Source organism: Haliotis rufescens, unplaced genomic scaffold (genome assembly GCF_023055435.1).
Source record: "Haliotis rufescens isolate VD_foot unplaced genomic scaffold, xgHalRufe1.0.p SCAF_15, whole genome shotgun sequence".
Lineage (NCBI taxonomy): Eukaryota > Metazoa > Mollusca > Gastropoda > Lepetellida > Haliotidae > Haliotis > Haliotis rufescens.
The window spans coordinates 11,864,015-11,887,834 of record NW_025963835.1 but is presented as its reverse complement, the minus strand read 5'-3'; the positions used below and the strand labels follow the sequence as shown (position 1 = coordinate 11,887,834).

The 23,820-nt window shown below is 41.8% G+C and overlaps 18 non-coding genes across 18 annotated transcripts; all 18 read right to left on the bottom strand.

The window, feature by feature from the left end:
• Positions 1-8,675: 8,675 nt before the first annotated feature.
• Positions 8,676-8,747, bottom strand: Trnah-gug. The gene has a single exon. It is a non-coding gene; the product is annotated as a tRNA-His (tRNA).
• A 944-nt stretch (positions 8,748-9,691) lies between these two features.
• Positions 9,692-9,763, bottom strand: Trnah-gug. Its single transcript has one exon. It is a non-coding gene; the product is annotated as a tRNA-His (tRNA).
• A 944-nt stretch (positions 9,764-10,707) lies between these two features.
• On the bottom strand, positions 10,708-10,779 carry Trnah-gug. The gene has a single exon. It is a non-coding gene; the product is annotated as a tRNA-His (tRNA).
• Positions 10,780-11,712: 933 nt separating this feature from the next.
• On the bottom strand, positions 11,713-11,784 carry Trnah-gug. Its single transcript has one exon. It is a non-coding gene; the product is annotated as a tRNA-His (tRNA).
• A 309-nt stretch (positions 11,785-12,093) lies between these two features.
• Trnah-gug lies at positions 12,094-12,165 on the bottom strand. The gene has a single exon. It is a non-coding gene; the product is annotated as a tRNA-His (tRNA).
• A 1,196-nt stretch (positions 12,166-13,361) lies between these two features.
• On the bottom strand, positions 13,362-13,433 carry Trnah-gug. The gene has a single exon. It is a non-coding gene; the product is annotated as a tRNA-His (tRNA).
• A 944-nt stretch (positions 13,434-14,377) lies between these two features.
• Positions 14,378-14,449, bottom strand: Trnah-gug. Its single transcript has one exon. It is a non-coding gene; the product is annotated as a tRNA-His (tRNA).
• A 944-nt stretch (positions 14,450-15,393) lies between these two features.
• Positions 15,394-15,465, bottom strand: Trnah-gug. The gene has a single exon. It is a non-coding gene; the product is annotated as a tRNA-His (tRNA).
• A 933-nt stretch (positions 15,466-16,398) lies between these two features.
• Trnah-gug lies at positions 16,399-16,470 on the bottom strand. The gene has a single exon. It is a non-coding gene; the product is annotated as a tRNA-His (tRNA).
• Positions 16,471-17,414: 944 nt separating this feature from the next.
• Trnah-gug lies at positions 17,415-17,486 on the bottom strand. The gene has a single exon. It is a non-coding gene; the product is annotated as a tRNA-His (tRNA).
• A 933-nt stretch (positions 17,487-18,419) lies between these two features.
• Trnah-gug lies at positions 18,420-18,491 on the bottom strand. The gene has a single exon. It is a non-coding gene; the product is annotated as a tRNA-His (tRNA).
• Positions 18,492-19,435: 944 nt separating this feature from the next.
• Positions 19,436-19,507, bottom strand: Trnah-gug. The gene has a single exon. It is a non-coding gene; the product is annotated as a tRNA-His (tRNA).
• Positions 19,508-20,440: 933 nt separating this feature from the next.
• Positions 20,441-20,512, bottom strand: Trnah-gug. Its single transcript has one exon. It is a non-coding gene; the product is annotated as a tRNA-His (tRNA).
• Positions 20,513-20,821: 309 nt separating this feature from the next.
• Positions 20,822-20,893, bottom strand: Trnah-gug. The gene has a single exon. It is a non-coding gene; the product is annotated as a tRNA-His (tRNA).
• Positions 20,894-21,454: 561 nt separating this feature from the next.
• Trnah-gug lies at positions 21,455-21,526 on the bottom strand. Its single transcript has one exon. It is a non-coding gene; the product is annotated as a tRNA-His (tRNA).
• Positions 21,527-22,087: 561 nt separating this feature from the next.
• Trnah-gug lies at positions 22,088-22,159 on the bottom strand. The gene has a single exon. It is a non-coding gene; the product is annotated as a tRNA-His (tRNA).
• A 944-nt stretch (positions 22,160-23,103) lies between these two features.
• Positions 23,104-23,175, bottom strand: Trnah-gug. Its single transcript has one exon. It is a non-coding gene; the product is annotated as a tRNA-His (tRNA).
• Positions 23,176-23,484: 309 nt separating this feature from the next.
• Trnah-gug lies at positions 23,485-23,556 on the bottom strand. Its single transcript has one exon. It is a non-coding gene; the product is annotated as a tRNA-His (tRNA).
• Positions 23,557-23,820: the final 264 nt, after the last annotated feature.

Here is a 23,820-nt window from a genome sequence, read left to right as displayed (position 1 = left end):
AACAAAAGTAACTGATCATGTTCATATCGTTTACAAACTGAGCATCTTTTAGTACCACAAATATTTAAATATTTATGGTGTTTTATCGGGCTTTCGCTGGACCGGAAAAACTTTCTTATGCTGTTGGCTTTAGAATGTAAACCAATTCAAAATTTCAGATCTTCCTGTAGTTTTACAGCAGTTTGAAAAAGAAAGAAAACAATTAGTTGTTACCTTCTCATAAACCCCCCAAAACATATAAATGTCTTAACGTAGTCTCTCTTATAGGGGCGGTCGGGTAGCCTAGTGGTTAAAGCGTTCGCCTGTCACGCCGAAGACCCGGGTTCGATTCTCGACATGGGTACATTTCTGGTGTCACCCGCCGTGATATTGCTGTAATATGGCTAAAAGCGGCCTAAAACCATACTCACTCACTCTCTCTTACAGGCCACGGAGTACATAGTTTAATAAACATTCACCCCTTTCTCAGTTCTTACATACTATTCGCTTCCCATCTTCAGCTTAGGAAAGTAAGATGCGTTTGGGTTCCTTTATAGAATTATTTTTATTCTACCTTATATGCAACTGCATTTAGGGGCTATATAGTAGCCTATAGGCTTAAAACTTCTCTAGTTGATCTTCACAAGTGTTCTTGTGTGTACACTGTCAACTGACTGATCAAGCAATGTTTTAGAATAAAGAGCAATGTTTTTCATACAATCTTAAGTATTTCTTTGGTTTCAGTAATTGATAATTGATAAATTCACATGACCACTGTTATTTTGTGAATATCTAAATTCTGTTAAACAGCATCTGGGTCTTACTAGTTTGTTTTTCAGCCAGAGCATACGATGAAGGAGGCTGTTTATTCGAAATACAGTAAGCTACGGTTATAACGAACTAAAAGGGACCACTAATTGTAGTTCGTTATAACCGTAGTTCGTTATACGCATATATACAGCAAATGGACGGGACCAAAAAACAGTTCGTAATATCCGTCAGTTCGTTATAAGCGTGTTCGTTATAAACGTAGTTTACTGTAGTCATTTTGGTATTGTGTCAGTAGGATCATGAGACCACACTCGTCAGTTTTGTCTGATATAGTCGAATTGGAAAACACATTTGTCGTAGAAACCTGGAGAAAAGCAAAATTATTATAATTCTTTGAGACCTTTTGACATCGGCATTGTGTTTGCAGTGTACAGCAGTGTACAGAAGTTTAAAAACGGTTACACCAATATCAAATGACACAGGACAGTTCACGTGTCAACTCTCTCGTCTTTATGTCCGGGAGCAAACAATTTAGCTTTCTTAAATTCCTTGGTGAAAAGAATAAAACGTGTTTCCGGTAACGCGACCGACAAATCATTTCGTTTACGACACTGACATTTTATCACTTTTGAAAGTAATCCGGGACACTAATCAAACTTATTTAAAAAATACTTTAAATTAATACAAAGCACATGTCACCTGCAACGCGAGCATTTTTATCGTATCACAGTCGCCCAGTTGTATGCATCAATATGAAGGCTTCTTGTAACTGCTGTTCGCATGTTGTTCGATCCGGGTTAGAATAGATCTTTAGCAACCCATGTGTGCCCTAAGAGGCGACTATGCGTGTCGGTAAGAGGTGACTTACGGGATCGGGTGGTCAGGTTCGCTCATGATGTCAGTCACTGGATTGTCTGGTCCAGACCAGATTATTTACAGACCGCCGTCCTATAGCTGGAATATTGCCGAGGGCGGTGTTAAACAACAAACAAACAAACAGCCTGTTGTTAAGTTTCTTTGGGCAGGGGGCACGGGTGATATATCTGGAATGCTGTTCAAAGCGGCGTTAAATCCAACTCACACACCACCAGCAGGTATATAGCATTGACAAAACCTTTTTCAGTTGTCGCATCCTTAAACCTGGGACATTCCATTCAATCATGGTAGATGTATACCAAATACATCCAGCACATTGTGGGGCGATGAGATAGCCCAATGGTTAAAGCGTTCGCTCGCCATGCCGAATACCAAGTTCGTTCCCACACATGGGTACAATGTGTGAAGCCCATTTCTGGTGTCCCTTGCCGTGATATTGCTGGAATCGCTAAAAGCGGCGTAAAACCCACTCCAACACATTAAGTGTCAAGGATTGTTGTCGGCGGCTCCTCTGGGTTCAGGGGGGTATGGTTTATTTAACGTATCTTACATGTCTCACTAGTGTCGGCGGCTCCACTGGGTTCAGGGGGTATGGTATATTTAACGTATCTTACATGTCTCACTAGTGTCGGCGGCTCCTCTGGGTTCAGGGGGTATGGTATATTTAACGTATCTTACATGTCTCACTAGTGTCGGCGGCTCCTCTGGGTTCAGGGGGTATGGTATATTTAACGTATCTTACATGTCTCACTAGTGTCGGCGGCTCCTCTGGGTTCAGGAGGTATGGTATATTTAACGTATCTTACATGTCTCACTAGTGTCGGCGGCTCCACTGGGTTCAGGGGGTATGGTATATTTAACGTATCTTACATGTCTCACTAGTGTCGGCGGCTCCTCTGGGTTCAGGGGGTATGGTATATTTAACGTATCTTACATGTCTCACTGTTGTCGGCGGCTCCACTTGGTTCAGGGGGTATGGTATATTTAACGTATCTTACATGTCTCACTAGTGTCGGCGGCTCCTCTGGGTTCAGGGGGTATGGTATATTTAACGTATCTTACATGTCTCACTGTTGTCGGCGGCTCCTCTGGGTTCAGGGGGTATGGTATATTTAACGTATCTTATATGTCTCGCTGTAAACGCACTTGCTTAACCTTCATTAATATTAGAGTCTCCTTTTTTCAAGTTGTAGTGGTCTGGAGCAATCACGTCGAGGCATGCATGCATATTAAAAAACGGTAAGCTAATCTCACACCAGGATACACTTACATTTAATTCTAAACATCATAATCTTGGTGGTGTATAAACGAATGTAATGACATCTTTTTTTAAACAGCGATTTCAAGTTTACCGAAGTCGAGACCACGATTTAATGACTTGACGCGTCGCCAATCTGATTTTGGTACATTTTGAGGTGAGGTGAGGCGAGTTTAAATAGGGTTTAACGTCGCGTTCAAGATTATTGCACTTATATAGCGACTTGCATGCATGTGTGTTTTGCTGTTTGTACTAGTCTGGACTAATGCTGAATTTATAGTGCTAATCCACTGAGATACCATGCCGCAGTTTAACATGAATACCCCACTCAGACACAGTGTGCTGACTCCGAACCAACCAGTCCTTGTTTTAGCTCCTGATACCGAGCATCAGGCAGTGTAACAACAAATACCATCTTTTAACGTCTTTGGTCTGACGCGGCCGAGGATCGAACCTCCGACCTTCCGCTCTCCGGGCAGACGGTAGACCACGGAGGCGATCTTTGTAAATTTTGAACTCAAATACTGAGAAATAATTATCAGCCCAGCCCAATTAATCCGGCCCACCCATTTACACACCTGGAAAAGATGACGCGCCACCCAGTCATGTATTTGTCATGTTTCTTTTGGTGGCGGAGTGGGCAAGCGGTCAAAACGTCATGTGCTGAGATCGTATCCCGCCAGTGAACGTGTTGTTATTCAGCCTTGGGACCAACAGGTCTTCATGTGTAAACCTCATTGCCGGGATGAGGTCTTACTAGGAAAAAAGTAAAACCTCCCTAGAGGTTATTACGAGAAAGAAAGATACCTACATTACAATAGGCAAAAGTGGCAGTAGGTTTATGAAGTGTTGTTACCAGCCCTAGTGGACATGTGCACTCAAAAGAACCCACCCGTCCGATGGTAGATGACCAGATGGTGGAATCACGAATACGGCCATCCATTCGAAACACGTGTCACCCTGGGCAAGTGCCTTACAAGTGCACTTAAAATGTGCCTCTGTTCACCCAGCAGGGAATGGGTACCCGATATGTGAGGTGGATGTAAAACCCTCTGAACCGCATTTGAGTGAGTAAGTGAGTTGTGTTTAACGCCCCTTTTAACAGTATTCCAGTTACATCGCGGCGTGTCAGCTTAAAGTGGGAGGAAAGCCCGAAGTGATCTTAGATGTTTACCACTGCGGTGAAACCCAAGTGCACGGGTATGGTGCTGACAAACCTAGAAACATGATCGGGGCGAACTAGGATTCGAATCCATATAATAATAAGAAAAATAATTTAAAAAATATAATCATGATAATAATAATAATAACCCTCGCTCTTCTCCCAATCGTTTATATTAACCAATCATAATGGGAGGGCGTGGTTTGATTAACGCGGAGGCTCTTCATGATAGAATTGTATTGTGCTCTTCCGCACACATATATTTGTCTGATGATCCCCTTGTGAAGCATGTCAAGACTCATGATAAAAACAAGGCATTCCACAGTTTTCGTAAACGAGCCAAGGATGTGGGACATAATCTCAATGTCAGAGTTGATTTTGTTCATGGTTCTGTACTGCTGGACGGTACAGAAATGAGTGTCAAGTGCCATATCAAATCGGTCCAGACTCAGTTTTTCAAGGACAGGCTATCTGATCGACCACTGCATCGGGTTCAAGTGCAGTGTGTTGAGAAGATCAGAAACCCTGAAAAGTCCTTCGCTGGGATAAAGTCGGCTGGCCTGAAAAGTGAAACGGAAGGCTTTCTGTTTGCTGCTCAGGATCACTCACTTCCCACTCGAAACTGTCAATGTGTGATTTTGCATCAAAATGTAAATTTGATATTCAGATTACGCAATGAATTTAATGAGACTGTCCAGCACATTGCCCTTGGATCCCCTCGTTAGCAGAGACACGGTATCTTAAGCCACATGATGGTGGAGCTCGATCATTTTATTACCGTCTTCGCTATGCATGTGGTTTTGACACAGAGGTCCATCCATGGTACGACCCGGAATATGTAGAGGGCGCCATGGAAAATGATCAATACAAAATTCTTTTGAATAGACCCGTATACAGCCTCAGACGTATCCAGGCCAACAAACCTGATCTTGTCCATTTTGATCAATCCAATGAAATCATATATATCATTGAACTTTCTGTCCCTTTTGTCACTAATGTGATTGACAAGATTACGGAAAAACATGGCAAATATGCAGACCTTGCTTTTGAAAAGTCTGGCTTGCATCCCAAGTACCAAGTTGTCCGACTACCCATTGTTCTCGGTGCCATAGGTTTGGTACCTCCCAATCCGTTGACTGACACTGGGAGAGCACCCAGGTTTGCTACCAGGAATACAGCCCTTCTGACAATCTTGGTAATGCAGAAAGCTACAGTGTTGGGGAGTCTCGGAAAATTTCTGGGTGGGTTTGACTAGGCAGCGCTTCCTTGGAGAAGTCCCATTCGCTGTCTGGGCTGCGTTTGCAGCCACAACAACAACACTTTCTATTTTGTCACAATCACCATATAATTGCAAATATAGTGCATATGGGGCTTAATTATTATCAGGTGGAAAGTTTCGACCAGGAAGCTGAAATCAAATCGTATTCAAAGAAGCACACGTAAAATATGTACACACGTTCTGGGGTAAAAACACTGTCAGTGATAGATGAGAGACAGTGAGTATTAGGCCACTTTCAGAAAAATTCCAACAACATCACGACAGGGAATAACTAACATGGGCTTCACATGATGATAGGAGTAACTTACAGTCACAGTATTCATGACACGAAGGTAGCAAATACAACAGAGAGTTCTTAGCCATAGGAGATAGCCAAGGGAAATATGCCTACTTTTGATAGAAGCTATCAGAAGGAGTGTAACGCCTCAAATAGCTACGTTAGCTACACAATGGACATAAGGCATTCTAAAAGTAGGTGCCTCTCTATAACTATCGTCGTACCTGGATGGTTACAGACAATGTCTTCATTTCCCACTGAATTTGTGTTCGACTGAGACGCGTGAAACTCGGCCAAAAGTTGCGCATCTGGTTGGTTGGCCACTGGAAAGCTTCCTGGCTCGGAAAATGCAGAGAAACACATCCTGCAAAAGCTCGGGCAACATGCCGTGACCCGGATTCGAACCGGGGTTCTTGCGGCCACAACGCAAATTCCTGACCACTTGTTTTTTCTTTTATAAAATTTTATTACAGAAAATATGTTTCATGAAGCATTTATATTTTACAAATACGTGTTTAAAAGGTATCACAGATGTTGATAATATCTCACATTCTATTAAAACATTTCATTCATGAAAAGTTGGCTTAAATATGAGCTTATTTCCATCTAATTTCAGGAAGTTAACTGACATACTATAACTCTGTATAAAAATATCAGCACGTTTTTTAATTTGGTAATGTGCCCATAAAAGATTGAAGTGACGTTTTACATAAGAATTAAACAGTTTTCCAGATTGAGGTTGCATTGCTGTAAAGATAGGATTGCTCTTTTCTTAAAAACAGAAATTCTATAAACAGACAGCAATATGTTAATACTATCTTGAATAGAGACTGAGTTTTCGGGTTCTTTAGAAGCAATATTTTCATCCTCTGTGCAAATAAAAGCATCTGTAAAGTGTCCATTGTTATGATTTGTCGTTTTATTGTACAAAATGGACAACCATTCATTTGGTAGAGATTGACTAATAATATAATATGCAGTTTGTATCGTTGACACAAACGGTTGTCGGTCTTCGTTTACTATCTCTATTATTGCCGAAAGTGGTAGGAAGCCAGGGATAAACTCATAACAGCATAGAACGGGTTGATACGGCTCAAACCAGGACGACTGTAAACAATGCTAAAAATACTTTTAGTCCAACCCATGTTCATGTATTGGGATATAAATATGGAACACGTTTGTTTCCATACTGCATGAAAGTTGCGATCCATGAATTTTCCAATCAACTTTAATCTGAATGCATATATCTTGTATTCATAACTTGGAATTGATAATCCTCCTTGTAAAAAATGATCCAAACATGTTGAATGTTTGATAAGTGGAGTTTTACCACACCAGATAAAATGTGAAATGATTGAATCAATCTCTTTCCTTGACCACTCCGGGACAGGCACTACATGCACAGTATACCACAACCTTGACATGATAAATGTATTACATTTTTTATAACAATAGACTTCCCTTGTAGGGTTAACTTTCTTTGTGACCAAAATCCCAACAGGGATTTCAGTTTCAATATTTTAATTTTCCAGTTTTTGCTTTCACAGAGAGCTTTATCTAGACCAAGGAAAATTCCTAATAATTTGACACAGTCATTTTTAACAATAATTGGTTAGTTAAAATTCATACTGTTTGTGCGGGCTTTACCTAAACACAAAACTTGAGATTTTGTTAAATTGACCTTTGCCCCTGTAGCATCACAATACTCTCTGACAGTGTTTAAGGTATTATATACAGACTGTGCATCAGACACTGTAACTGTAGTGTCGTCTACATGCTGATATATTAAAGACGAGCAATGACTATTGCTTTTTACCCCATGAATAGATCAATTAGCCTTAATTAACAAATTTAAAGGTTGACTGACCATAAAAATATTAAACTGCTGAGCGGATCACCTTGTCTGACAGATTGGCCTATTGGAAAATATGCTGTGAGGTGACCATTGATTTTGACACTGCTTTTAAAGTCAGTGTATAATGTTTTAATCCATGAAATGAAAGCTTTACCAAAGTTTGGTTTTTCCAAAATCTTGAAGATGAATGAATGCGAAACACGATCGAATGCTTTTTCTTGATCTATCGTGATTAAATATGCATTTTCATTAGCGTCTTCTACGAGGTCAAATACATCTCTCACAGATAGGATGTTGTCCGAAATATCTCGTCCTGGAACACAACATGATTGTTCTGGTGAAATTATTTTTGCCATAACTGTTTTTAATTTAAGTGCAAGTGAACGAGAGATAAGTTTAGAATAAACATTGAGTAATGAAATTGGTCTAAAATTTCTGATGTCAGTTTTATCACCATTATTTTTGTAGAAGAGGCTAATGAAACCCTTTTTAATAGATCTTGACATGCTTTTTTCTTCAAAAATACATTTGATAACCCGTGCAAATATGGGTTTCAGTATATCCCACAATTCAGCATAAAATTCGACCGTGAGACCGTAATTACCAGGCGATTTGCAGCCACAACGCAAAGTCCTAACCACTAGACGATGACGGCTGTTCTACAACCTGAAATGGCCAGCGATTTATACACATTTTCAGCTTTTCCTTGTTACAATTATAGTCTATAAACACATCGCTTTGTCACAGTATAACGTTGATGACGCCCTCTAAAAACAGCAGGAAGTCCCGAACAAGTCAATGAGCAGAGAGTTTCCGTCATCTGCTTATTACACTACAAATGTACATGATGATAGGAGTAACTTACAGTCACAGTATTCACGACACGAAGGTAGCAAATACAACAGAGAGTTCTTAGCCATAGAAGATGGACAAGGGAAATATGCCTACTTTTGATGGAAGCAATCAGAAGGAGTGTAACGCCTCAGATAGCTACGTTAGCTACACAATGGACATAAGGCATTCTAAAAGTAGGTGCCTCTCTATAACTATCGTCGTACCTGGATGGTTACAGACAATGTCTTCATTTCCCACTGAATTTGTGTTCAACTGAGACGCGTGAAACTCGGCCAAAAGTTGCGCATCTGGTTGGTTGGCCACTGGAAAGCGTCCTGGCTCGGAAAATGCAGAGAAACACATCCTGCAAAATCTCGGGCAACATGCCGTGACCCGGATTCGAACCGGGGTTCTTGCGGCCACAACGCAAAGTCCTAACCACTAGACGATCACGGCCACTTGTCACCCTGTTATCAGCAAGGCATATTAGCTCAAGACATTCTTGGTTCTGTAATGGCTTGCACTTGATTTCTTTTCACTGTCTTCACAAAATGCAGGGGTAAATTACGTCTTTCCTAAAGGCAACTAAAATATACATAAATCAGGAGTCTATTTCCAAATTTAATTTACTCAATTAAAAGGTTTGGAATAGTTTCAAGTCAAATGATTTTATGCATTGCTTTGAAATGGGCCGACCTGTAAAAGTAAACGTGTGTGCTTTAATGGAATATTGAAATATCAATGATATCCCCAAAAAGGTGTAGATGCCGAGACCAGGATTCGAACCTGGGTTCTTGCGGCCACAACGCAAAGTCCTAACCACTAGACGATGACGGCTGTTCTACAACCTGAAATGGCCAGCGATTTATACACATTTTCAGCTTTTCCTTGTTACAATTATAGTCTATAAACACATCGCTTTGTCACAGTATAACGTTGATGACGCCCTCTAAAAACAGCAGGAAGTCCCGAACAAGTCAATGAGCAGAGAGTTTCCGTCATCTGCTTATTACACTACAAATGTACATGATGATAGGAGTAACTTACAGTCACAGTATTCACGACACGAAGGTAGCAAATACAACAGAGAGTTCTTAGCCATAGAAGATGGACAAGGGAAATATGCCTACTTTTGATGGAAGCAATCAGAAGGAGTGTAACGCCTCAGATAGCTACGTTAGCTACACAATGGACATAAGGCATTCTAAAAGTAGGTGCCTCTCTATAACTATCGTCGTACCTGGATGGTTACAGACAATGTCTTCATTTCCCACTGAATTTGTGTTCAACTGAGACGCGTGAAACTCGGCCAAAAGTTGCGCATCTGGTTGGTTGGCCACTGGAAAGCGTCCTGGCTCGGAAAATGCAGAGAAACACATCCTGCAAAATCTCGGGCAACATGCCGTGACCCGGATTCGAACCGGGGTTCTTGCGGCCACAACGCAAAGTCCTAACCACTAGACGATCACGGCCACTTGTCACCCTGTTATCAGCAAGGCATATTAGCTCAAGACATTCTTGGTTCTGTAATGGCTTGCACTTGATTTCTTTTCACTGTCTTCACAAAATGCAGGGGTAAATTACGTCTTTCCTAAAGGCAACTAAAATATACATAAATCAGGAGTCTATTTCCAAATTTAATTTACTCAATTAAAAGGTTTGGAATAGTTTCAAGTCAAATGATTTTATGCATTGCTTTGAACTGGGCCGACCTGTAAAAGTAAACGTGTGTGCTTTAATGGAATATTGAAATATCAATGATATCCCCAAAAAGGTGTAGATGCCGAGACCAGGATTCGAACCTGGGTTCTTGCGGCCACAACGCAAAGTCCTAACCACTAGACGATGACGGCTGTTCTACAACCTGAAATGGCCAGCGATTTATACACATTTTCAGCTTTTCCTTGTTACCATTATAGTCTATAAACACATCGCTTTGTCACAGTATAACGTTGATGACGCCCTCTAAAAACAGCAGGAAGTCCCGAACAAGTCAATGAGCAGAGAGTTTCCGTCATCTACTTATTACACTACAAATGTACATGATGATAGGAGTAACTTACAGTCACAGTATTCACGACACGAAGGTAGCAAATACAACAGAGAGTTCTTAGCCATAGAAGATGGACAAGGGAAATATGCCTACTTTTGATGGAAGCAATCAGAAGGAGTGTAACGCCTCAGATAGCTACGTTAGCTACACAATGGACATAAGGCATTCTAAAAGTAGGTGCCTCTCTATAACTATCGTCGTACCTGGATGGTTACAGACAATGTCTTCATTTCCCACTGAATTTGTGTTCAACTGAGACGCGTGAAACTCGGCCAAAAGTTGCGCATCTGGTTGGTTGGCCACTGGAAAGCGTCCTGGCTCGGAAAATGCAGAGAAACACATCCTGCAAAATCTCGGGCAACATGCCGTGACCCGGATTCGAACCGGGGTTCTTGCGGCCACAACGCAAAGTCCTAACCACTAGACGATCACGGCCACTTGTCACCCTGTTATCAGCAAGGCATATTAGCTCAAGACATTCTTGGTTCTGTAATGGCTTGCACTTGATTTCTTTTCACTGTCTTCACAAAATGCAGGGGTAAATTACGTCTTTCCTAAAGGCAACTAAAATATACATAAATCAGGAGTCTATTTCCAAATTTAATTTATTAAATTAAAAGGTTTGGAATAGTTTCAAGTCAAATGATTTTATGCATTGCTTTGAACTGGGCCGACCTGTAAAAGTAAACGTGTGTGCTTTAATGGAATATTGAAATATCAATGATATCCCCAAAAAGGTGTAGATGCCGAGACCAGGATTCGAACCTGGGTTCTTGCGGCCACAACGCAAAGTCCTAACCACTAGACGATGACGGCTGTTCTACAACCTGAAATGGCCAGCGATTTATACACATTTTCAGCTTTTCCTTGTTACCATTATAGTCTATAAACACATCGCTTTGTCACAGTATAACGTTGATGACGCCCTCTAAAAACAGCAGGAAGTCCCGAACAAGTCAATGAGCAGAGAGTTTCCGTCATCTACTTATTACACTACACATGTACATGATGATAGGAGTAACTTACAGTCACAGTATTCACGACACGAAGGTAGCAAATACAACAGAGAGTTCTTAGCCATAGAAGATGGACAAGGGAAATATGCCTACTTTTGATGGAAGCAATCAGAAGGAGTGTAACGCCTCAGATAGCTACGTTAGCTACACAATGGACATAAGGCATTCTAAAAGTAGGTGCCTCTCTATAACTATCGTCGTACCTGGATGGTTACAGACAATGTCTTCATTTCCCACTGAATTGGTGTTCAACTGAGACGCGTGAAACTCGGCCAAAAGTTGCGCATCTGGTTGGAGGGCTTCCTGGCTCGGAAAATGCAGAGAAACACATCCTGCAAAAGCTCGGGCAACATGCCGTGACCCGGATTCGAACCGGGGTTCTTGCGGCCACAACGCAAAGTCCTAACCACTAGACGATCACGGCCACTTGTCACCCTGTTATCAGCAAGGCATATTAGCTCAAGACATTCTTGGTTCTGTAATGGCTTGAACTTGATTTCTTTTCACTGTCTTCACAAAATGCAGGGGTAAATTACGTCTTTCCTAAAGGCAACTAAAATATACGTAAATCAGGAGTCTATTTCCAAATTTAATTTACTCAATTAAAAGGTTTGGAATAGTTTCAAGTCAAATGGTTCTATGCATTGCTTTGAAATGGGCCGACCTGTAAAAGTAAACGTGTGTGCTTTAATGGAATATTGAAATATTAATGATATCCCCAAAAAGGTGTAAATGCCGAGACCAGGATTCGAACCTGGGTTCTTGCGGCCACAACGCAAAGTCCTAACCACTAGACGATCACGGCTGTTCTACAACCTGAAATGGCCAGCGATTTATACACATTTTCAGCTTTTCCTTGTTACAATTATAGTCTATAAACACATCGCTTTGTCACAGTATAACGTTGATGACGCCCTCTAAAAACAGCAGGAAGTCCCGAACAAGTCAATGAGCAGAGAGTTTCCGTCATCTGCTTATTACACTACAAATGTACATGATGATAGGAGTAACTTACAGTCATAGTATTCACGACACGAAGGTAGCAAATACAACAGAGAGTTATTTGCCATAGAAGATGGACAAGGAAAATATGCCTACTTTTGATGGAAGCAATCAGAAGGAGTGTAACGCCTCAGATAGCTACGTTAGCTACACAATGGACATAAGGCATTCTAAAAGTAGGTGCCTCTCTAACTATCGTCGTACCTGGATGGTTACAGACAATGTCTTCATTTCCCACTGAATTTGTGTTCAACTGAGGCGCGTGAAACTCGGCCAAAAGTTGCGCAACTGGTTGGTTGGCCACTGGAAAGCTTCCTGGCTCGGAAAATGCAGAGAAACACATCCTGCAAAAGCTTGGGCAACATGCCGCGACCAGGATTCGAACAGGGGTTCTTGCGGCCACAACGCAAAGTCCTAACCACTAGACGACCACGGCTGTTCTACAACCTGAAATGGCCAGCGATTTATACACATTTTCAGCTTTTCCTTGTTACAATTATAGTCTATAAACACATCGCTTTGTCACAGTATAACGTTGATGACGCCCTCTAAAAACAGCAGGAAGTCCCGAACAAGTCAATGAGCAGAGAGTTTCCGTCATCTGCTTATTACACTACAAATGTACATGATGATAGGAGTAACTTACAGTCACAGTATTCACGACACGAAGGTAGCAAATACAACAGAGAGTTCTTAGCCATAGAAGATGGACAAGGGAAATATGCCTACTTTTGATGGAAGCAATCAGAAGGAGTGTAACGCCTCAGATAGCTACGTTAGCTACACAATGGACATAAGGCATTCTAAAAGTAGGTGCCTCTCTATAACTATCGTCGTACCTGGATGGTTACAGACAATGTCTTCATTTCCCACTGAATTTGTGTTCAACTGAGACGCGTGAAACTCGGCCAAAAGTTGCGCATCTGGTTGGTTGGCCACTGGAAAGCGTCCTGGCTCGGAAAATGCAGAGAAACACATCCTGCAAAATCTCGGGCAACATGCCGTGACCCGGATTCGAACCGGGGTTCTTGCGGCCACAACGCAAAGTCCTAACCACTAGACGATCACGGCCACTTGTCACCCTGTTATCAGCAAGGCATATTAGCTCAAGACATTCTTGGTTCTGTAATGGCTTGCACTTGATTTCTTTTCACTGTCTTCACAAAATGCAGGGGTAAATTACGTCTTTCCTAAAGGCAACTAAAATATACATAAATCAGGAGTCTATTTCCAAATTTAATTTACTCAATTAAAAGGTTTGGAATAGTTTCAAGTCAAATGATTTTATGCATTGCTTTGAAATGGGCCGACCTGTAAAAGTAAACGTGTGTGCTTTAATGGAATATTGAAATATCAATGATATCCCCAAAAAGGTGTAGATGCCGAGACCAGGATTCGAACCTGGGTTCTTGCGGCCACAACGCAAAGTCCTAACCACTAGACGATGACGGCTGTTCTACAACCTGAAATGGCCAGCGATTTATACACATTTTCAGCTTTTCCTTGTTACAATTATAGTCTATAAACACATCGCTTTGTCACAGTATAACGTTGATGACGCCCTCTAAAAACAGCAGGAAGTCCCGAACAAGTCAATGAGCAGAGAGTTTCCGTCATCTGCTTATTACACTACAAATGTACATGATGATAGGAGTAACTTACAGTCACAGTATTCACGACACGAAGGTAGCAAATACAACAGAGAGTTCTTAGCCATAGAAGATGGACAAGGGAAATATGCCTACTTTTGATGGAAGCAATCAGAAGGAGTGTAACGCCTCAGATAGCTACGTTAGCTACACAATGGACATAAGGCATTCTAAAAGTAGGTGCCTCTCTATAACTATCGTCGTACCTGGATGGTTACAGACAATGTCTTCATTTCCCACTGAATTTGTGTTCAACTGAGACGCGTGAAACTCGGCCAAAAGTTGCGCATCTGGTTGGTTGGCCACTGGAAAGCGTCCTGGCTCGGAAAATGCAGAGAAACACATCCTGCAAAATCTCGGGCAACATGCCGTGACCCGGATTCGAACCGGGGTTCTTGCGGCCACAACGCAAAGTCCTAACCACTAGACGATCACGGCCACTTGTCACCCTGTTATCAGCAAGGCATATTAGCTCAAGACATTCTTGGTTCTGTAATGGCTTGCACTTGATTTCTTTTCACTGTCTTCACAAAATGCAGGGGTAAATTACGTCTTTCCTAAAGGCAACTAAAATATACATAAATCAGGAGTCTATTTCCAAATTTAATTTACTCAATTAAAAGGTTTGGAATAGTTTCAAGTCAAATGATTTTATGCATTGCTTTGAACTGGGCCGACCTGTAAAAGTAAACGTGTGTGCTTTAATGGAATATTGAAATATCAATGATATCCCCAAAAAGGTGTAGATGCCGAGACCAGGATTCGAACCTGGGTTCTTGCGGCCACAACGCAAAGTCCTAACCACTAGACGATGACGGCTGTTCTACAACCTGAAATGGCCAGCGATTTATACACATTTTCAGCTTTTCCTTGTTACCATTATAGTCTATAAACACATCGCTTTGTCACAGTATAACGTTGATGACGCCCTCTAAAAACAGCAGGAAGTCCCGAACAAGTCAATGAGCAGAGAGTTTCCGTCATCTACTTATTACACTACAAATGTACATGATGATAGGAGTAACTTACAGTCACAGTATTCACGACACGAAGGTAGCAAATACAACAGAGAGTTCTTAGCCATAGAAGATGGACAAGGGAAATATGCCTACTTTTGATGGAAGCAATCAGAAGGAGTGTAACGCCTCAGATAGCTACGTTAGCTACACAATGGACATAAGGCATTCTAAAAGTAGGTGCCTCTCTATAACTATCGTCGTACCTGGATGGTTACAGACAATGTCTTCATTTCCCACTGAATTTGTGTTCAACTGAGACGCGTGAAACTCGGCCAAAAGTTGCGCATCTGGTTGGTTGGCCACTGGAAAGCGTCCTGGCTCGGAAAATGCAGAGAAACACATCCTGCAAAATCTCGGGCAACATGCCGTGACCCGGATTCGAACCGGGGTTCTTGCGGCCACAACGCAAAGTCCTAACCACTAGACGATCACGGCCACTTGTCACCCTGTTATCAGCAAGGCATATTAGCTCAAGACATTCTTGGTTCTGTAATGGCTTGCACTTGATTTCTTTTCACTGTCTTCACAAAATGCAGGGGTAAATTACGTCTTTCCTAAAGGCAACTAAAATATACATAAATCAGGAGTCTATTTCCAAATTTAATTTACTCAATTAAAAGGTTTGGAATAGTTTCAAGTCAAATGATTTTATGCATTGCTTTGAACTGGGCCGACCTGTAAAAGTAAACGTGTGTGCTTTAATGGAATATTGAAATATCAATGATATCCCCAAAAAGGTGTAGATGCCGAGACCAGGATTCGAACCTGGGTTCTTGCGGCCACAACGCAAAGTCCTAACCACTAGACGATGACGGCTGTTCTACAACCTGAAATGGCCAGCGATTTATACACATTTTCAGCTTTTCCTTGTTACCATTATAGTCTATAAACACATCGCTTTGTCACAGTATAACGTTGATGACGCCCTCTAAAAACAGCAGGAAGTCCCGAACAAGTCAATGAGCAGAGAGTTTCCGTCATCTACTTATTACACTACACATGTACATGATGATAGGAGTAACTTACAGTCACAGTATTCACGACACGAAGGTAGCAAATACAACAGAGAGTTCTTAGCCATAGAAGATGGACAAGGGAAATATGCCTACTTTTGATGGAAGCAATCAGAAGGAGTGTAACGCCTCAGATAGCTACGTTAGCTACACAATGGACATAAGGCATTCTAAAAGTAGGTGCCTCTCTATAACTATCGTCGTACCTGGATGGTTACAGACAATGTCTTCATTTCCCACTGAATTGGTGTTCAACTGAGACGCGTGAAACTCGGCCAAAAGTTGCGCATCTGGTTGGAGGGCTTCCTGGCTCGGAAAATGCAGAGAAACACATCCTGCAAAAGCTCGGGCAACATGCCGTGACCCGGATTCGAACCGGGGTTCTTGCGGCCACAACGCAAAGTCCTAACCACTAGACGATCACGGCCACTTGTCACCCTGTTATCAGCAAGGCATATTAGCTCAAGACATTCTTGGTTCTGTAATGGCTTGCACTTGATTTCTTTTCACTGTCTTCACAAAATGCAGGGGTAAATTACGTCTTTCCTAAAGGCAACTAAAATATACATAAATCAGGAGTCTATTTCCAAATTTAATTTACTCAATTAAAAGGTTTGGAATAGTTTCAAGTCAAATGATTTTATGCATTGCTTTGAACTGGGCCGACCTGTAAAAGTAAACGTGTGTGCTTTAATGGAATATTGAAATATCAATGATATCCCCAAAAAGGTGTAGATGCCGAGACCAGGATTCGAACCTGGGTTCTTGCGGCCACAACGCAAAGTCCTAACCACTAGACGATGACGGCTGTTCTACAACCTGAAATGGCCAGCGATTTATACACATTTTCAGCTTTTCCTTGTTACCATTATAGTCTATAAACACATCGCTTTGTCACAGTATAACGTTGATGACGCCCTCTAAAAACAGCAGGAAGTCCCGAACAAGTCAATGAGCAGAGAGTTTCCGTCATCTACTTATTACACTACAAATGTACATGATGATAGGAGTAACTTACAGTCACAGTATTCACGACACGAAGGTAGCAAATACAACAGAGAGTTCTTAGCCATAGAAGATGGACAAGGGAAATATGCCTACTTTTGATGGAAGCAATCAGAAGGAGTGTAACGCCTCAGATAGCTACGTTAGCTACACAATGGACATAAGGCATTCTAAAAGTAGGTGCCTCTCTATAACTATCGTCGTACCTGGATGGTTACAGACAATGTCTTCATTTCCCACTGAATTTGTGTTCAACTGAGACGCGTGAAACTCGGCCAAAAGTTGCGCATCTGGTTGGTTGGCCACTGGAAAGCGTCCTGGCTCGGAAAATGCAGAGAAACACATCCTGCAAAATCTCGGGCAACATGCCGTGACCCGGATTCGAACCGGGGTTCTTGCGGCCACAACGCAAAGTCCTAACCACTAGACGATCACGGCCACTTGTCACCCTGTTATCAGCAAGGCATATTAGCTCAAGACATTCTTGGTTCTGTAATGGCTTGCACTTGATTTCTTTTCACTGTCTTCACAAAATGCAGGGGTAAATTACGTCTTTCCTAAAGGCAACTAAAATATACATAAATCAGGAGTCTATTTCCAAATTTAATTTATTAAATTAAAAGGTTTGGAATAGTTTCAAGTCAAATGATTTTATGCATTGCTTTGAACTGGGCCGACCTGTAAAAGTAAACGTGTGTGCTTTAATGGAATATTGAAATATCAATGATATCCCCAAAAAGGTGTAGATGCCGAGACCAGGATTCGAACCTGGGTTCTTGCGGCCACAACGCAAAGTCCTAACCACTAGACGATGACGGCTGTTCTACAACCTGAAATGGCCAGCGATTTATACACATTTTCAGCTTTTCCTTGTTACCATTATAGTCTATAAACACATCGCTTTGTCACAGTATAACGTTGATGACGCCCTCTAAAAACAGCAGGAAGTCCCGAACAAGTCAATGAGCAGAGAGTTTCCGTCATCTACTTATTACACTACACATGTACATGATGATAGGAGTAACTTACAGTCACAGTATTCACGACACGAAGGTAGCAAATACAACAGAGAGTTCTTAGCCATAGAAGATGGACAAGGGAAATATGCCTACTTTTGATGGAAGCAATCAGAAGGAGTGTAACGCCTCAGATAGCTACGTTAGCTACACAATGGACATAAGGCATTCTAAAAGTAGGTGCCTCTCTATAACTATCGTCGTACCTGGATGGTTACAGACAATGTCTTCATTTCCCACTGAATTGGTGTTCAACTGAGACGCGTGAAACTCGGCCAAAAGTTGCGCATCTGGTTGGAGGGCTTCCTGGCTCGGAAAATGCAGAGAAACACATCCTGCAAAAGCTCGGGCAACATGCCGTGACCCGGATTCGAACCGGGGTTCTTGCGGCCACAACGCAAAGTCCTAACCACTAGACGATCACGGCCACTTGTCACCCTGTTATCAGCAAGGCATATTAGCTCAAGACATTCTTGGTTCTGTAATGGCTTGCACTTGATTTCTTTTCACTGTCTTCACAAAATGCAGGGGTAAATTACGTCTTTCCTAAAGGCAACTAAAATATACATAAATCAGGAGTCTATTTCCAAATTTAATTTACTCAATTAAAAGGTTTGGAATAGTTTCAAGTCAAATGATTTTATGCATTGCTTTGAACTGGGCCGACCTGTAAAAGTAAACGTGTGTGCTTTAATGGAATATTGAAATATCAATGATATCCCCAAAAAGGTGTAGATGCCGAGACCAGGATTCGAACCTGGGTTCTTGCGGCCACAACGCAAAGTCCTAACCACTAGACGATGACGGCTGTTCTACAACCTGAAATGGCCAGCGATTTATACACATTTTCAGCTTTTCCTTGTTACCATTATAGTCTATAAACACATCGCTTTGTCACAGTATAACGTTGATGACGCCCTCTAAAAACAGCAGGAAGTCCCGAACAAGTCAATGAGCAGAGAGTTTCCGTCATCTACTTATTACACTACAAATGTACATGATGATAGGAGTAACTTACAGTCACAGTATTCACGACACGAAGGTAGCAAATACAACAGAGAGTTCTTAGCCATAGAAGATGGACAAGGGAAATATGCCTACTTTTGATGGAAGCAATCAGAAGGAGTGTAACGCCTCAGATAGCTACGTTAGCTACACAATGGACATAAGGCATTCTAAAAGTAGGTGCCTCTCTATAACTATCGTCGTACCTGGATGGTTACAGACAATGTCTTCATTTCCCACTGAATTTGTGTTCAACTGAGACGCGTGAAACTCGGCCAAAAGTTGCGCATCTGGTTGGTTGGCCACTGGAAAGCGTCCTGGCTCGGAAAATGCAGAGAAACACATCCTGCAAAATCTCGGGCAACATGCCGTGACCCGGATTCGAACCGGGGTTCTTGCGGCCACAACGCAAAGTCCTAACCACTAGACGATCACGGCCACTTGTCACCCTGTTATCAGCAAGGCATATTAGCTCAAGACATTCTTGGTTCTGTAATGGCTTGCACTTGATTTCTTTTCACTGTCTTCACAAAATGCAGGGGTAAATTACGTCTTTCCTAAAGGCAACTAAAATATACATAAATCAGGAGTCTATTTCCAAATTTAATTTACTCAATTAAAAGGTTTGGAATAGTTTCAAGTCAAATGATTTTATGCATTGCTTTGAACTGGGCCGACCTGTAAAAGTAAACGTGTGTGCTTTAATGGAATATTGAAATATCAATGATATCCCCAAAAAGGTGTAGATGCCGAGACCAGGATTCGAACCTGGGTTCTTGCGGCCACAACGCAAAGTCCTAACCACTAGACGATGACGGCTGTTCTACAACCTGAAATGGCCAGCGATTTATACACATTTTCAGCTTTTCCTTGTTACAATTATAGTCTATAAACACATCGCTTTGTCACAGTATAACGTTGATGACGCCCTCTAAAAACAGCAGGAAGTCCCGAACAAGTCAATGAGCAGAGAGTTTCCGTCATCTACTTATTACACTACACATGTACATGATGATAGGAGTAACTTACAGTCACAGTATTCACGACACGAAGGTAGCAAATACAACAGAGAGTTCTTAGCCATAGAAGATGGACAAGGGAAATATGCCTACTTTTGATGGAAGCAATCAGAAGGAGTGTAACGCCTCAGATAGCTACGTTAGCTACACAATGGACATAAGGCATTCTAAAAGTAGGTGCCTCTCTATAACTATCGTCGTACCTGGATGGTTACAGACAATGTCTTCATTTCCCACTGAATTGGTGTTCAACTGAGACGCGTGAAACTCGGCCAAAAGTTGCGCATCTGGTTGGAGGGCTTCCTGGCTCGGAAAATGCAGAGAAACACATCCTGCAAAAGCTCGGGCAACATGCCGTGACCCGGATTCGAACCGGGGTTCTTGCGGCCACAACGCAAAGTCCTAACCACTAGACGATCACGGCCACTTGTCACCCTGTTATCAGCAAGGCATATTAGCTCAAGACATTCTTGGTTCTGTAATGGCTTGAACTTGATTTCTTTTCACTGTCTTCACAAAATGCAGGGGTAAATTACGTCTTTCCTAAAGGCAACTAAAATATACGTAAATCAGGAGTCTATTTCCAAATTTAATTTACTCAATTAAAAGGTTTGGAATAGTTTCAAGTCAAATGGTTCTATGCATTGCTTTGAAATGGGCCGACCTGTAAAAGTAAACGTGTGTGCTTTAATGGAATATTGAAATATTAATGATATCCCCAAAAAGGTGTAAATGCCGAGACCAGGATTCGAACCTGGGTTCTTGCGGCCACAACGCAAAGTCCTAACCACTAGACGATCACGGCTGTTCTACAACCTGAAATGGCCAGCGATTTATACACATTTTCAGCTTTTCCTTGTTACAATTATAGTCTATAAACACATCGCTTTGTCACAGTATAACGTTGATGACGCCCTCTAAAAACAGCAGGAAGTCCCGAACAAGTCAATGAGCAGAGAGTTTCCGTCATCTGCTTATTACACTACAAATGTACATGATGATAGGAGTAACTTACAGTCATAGTATTCACGACACGAAGGTAGCAAATACAACAGAGAGTTATTTGCCATAGAAGATGGACAAGGAAAATATGCCTACTTTTGATGGAAGCAATCAGAAGGAGTGTAACGCCTCAGATAGCTACGTTAGCTACACAATGGACATAAGGCATTCTAAAAGTAGGTGCCTCTCTAACTATCGTCGTACCTGGATGGTTACAGACAATGTCTTCATTTCCCACTGAATTTGTGTTCAACTGAGGCGCGTGAAACTCGGCCAAAAGTTGCGCAACTGGTTGGTTGGCCACTGGAAAGCTTCCTGGCTCGGAAAATGCAGAGAAACACATCCTGCAAAAGCTTGGGCAACATGCCGCGACCAGGATTCGAACCTGGGTTCTTGCGGCCACAACGCAAAGTCCTAACCACTAGACGACCACGGCTGTTCTACAACCTGAAATGGCCAGCGATTTATACACATTTTCAGCTTTTCCTTGTTACAATTATAGTCTATAAACACATCGCTTTGTCACAGTATAACGTTGATGACGCCCTCTAAAAACAGCAGGAAGTCCCGAACAAGTCAATGAGCAGAGAGTTTCCGTCATCTGCTTATTACACTACAAATGTACATGATGATAGGAGTAACTTACAGTCATAGTATTCACGACACGAAGGTAGCAAATACAACAGAGAGTTATTTGCCATAGAAGATGGACAAGGAAAATATGCCTACTTTTGATGGAAGCAATCAGAAGGAGTGTAACGCCTCAGATAGCTACGTTAGCTACACAATGGACATAAGGCATTCTAAAAGTAGGTGCCTCTCTAACTATCGTCGTACCTGGATGGTTACAGACAATGTCTTCATTTCCCACTGAATTTGTGTTCAACTGAGGCGCGTGAAACTCGGCCAAAAGTTGCGCAACTGGTTGGTTGGCCACTGGAAAGCGTCCTGGCTCGGAAAATGCAGAGAAACACATCCTGCAAAAGCTTGGGCAACATGCCGCGACCCGGATTCTAACCGGGGTTCTTGCGGCCACAACGCAAAGTCCTAACCACTAGACGATCACGGCCACTTGTCACCCTGTTATCAGCATGGCATATTAGCTCAAGACATTCTTGGTTCTGTAATGGCTTGAACTTGATTTCTTTTCACTGTCTTCACAAAATGCAGGGGTAAATTACGTCTTTCCTAAAGGCAACTAAAATATACGTAAATCAGGAGTCTATTTCCAAATTTAATTTACTCAATTAAAAGGTTTGGAATAGTTTCAAGTCAAATGATTTTATGCATTGCTTTGAAATGGGCCGACCTGTAAAAGTAAACGTGTGTGCTTTAATGGAATATTGAAATATTAATGATATCCCCAAAAAGGTGTAGATGCCGAGACCAGGATTCGAACAGGGGTTCTTGCGGCCACAACGCAAAGTCCTAACCACTAGACGATGACGGCTGTTCTACAACCTGAAATGGCCAGCGATTTATACACATTTTCAGCTTTTCCTTGTTACAATTATAGTCTATAAACACATCGCTTTGTCACAGTATAACGTTGATGACGCCCTCTAAAAACAGCAGGAAGTCCCGAACAAGTCAATGAGCAGAGAGTTTCCGTCATCTGCTTATTACACTACAAATGTACATGATGATAGGAGTAACTTACAGTCACAGTATTCACGACACGAAGGTAGCAAAAATACAACAGAGAGTTCTTAGCCATAGAAGATGGACAAGGAAAATATGCCTACTTTTGATGGAAGCAATCAGAAGGAGTGTAACGCCTCAGATAGCTACGTTAGCTACACAATGGACATAAGGCATTCTAAAAGTAGGTGCCTCTCTAACTATCGTCGTACCTGGATGGTTACAGACAATGTCTTCATTTCCCACTGAATTTGTGTTCAACTGAGACGCGTGAAACTCGGCTAAAAGTTGCGCAACTGGTTGGTTGGCCACTGGAAAGCGTCCTGGCTCGGAAAATGCAGAGAAACACATCCTGCAAAAGCTCGGGCAACATGCCGTGACCCGGATTCGAACCGGGGTTCTTGCGGCCACAACGCAAAGTCCTAACCACTAGACGATCACGGCCACTTGTCACCCTGTTATCAGCAAGGCATATTAGCTCAAGACATTCTTGGTTCTGTAATGGCTTGAACTTGATTTCTTTTCACTGTCTTCACAAAATGCAGGGGTAAATTACGTCTTTCCTAAAGGCAACTAAAATATACGTAAATCAGGAGTCTATTTCCAAATTTAATTTACTCAATAAAAAGGTTTGGAATAGTTTCAAGTCAAATGGTTTTATGCATTGCTTTGAAATGGGCCGACCTGTAAAAGTAAACGTGTGTGCTTTAATGGAATATTGAAATATTAATGATATCCCCAAAAAGGTGTAGATGCCGAGACCAGGATTCGAACCTGGGTTCTTGCGGCCACAACGCAAAGTCCTAACCACTAGACGATCACGGCTGTTCTACAACCTGAAATGACCAGCGATTTATACACATTTTCAGCTTTTCCTTGTTACAATTATAGTCTATAAACACATCGCTTTGTCACAGTATAACGTTGATGACGCCCTCTAAAAACAGCAGGAAGTCCCGAACAAGTCAATGAGCAGAGAGTTTCCGTCATCTACTTATTACACTACAAATGTACATGATGATAGGAGTAACTTACAGTCACAGTATTCACGACACGAAGGTAGCAAATACAACAGAGAGTTCTTAGCCA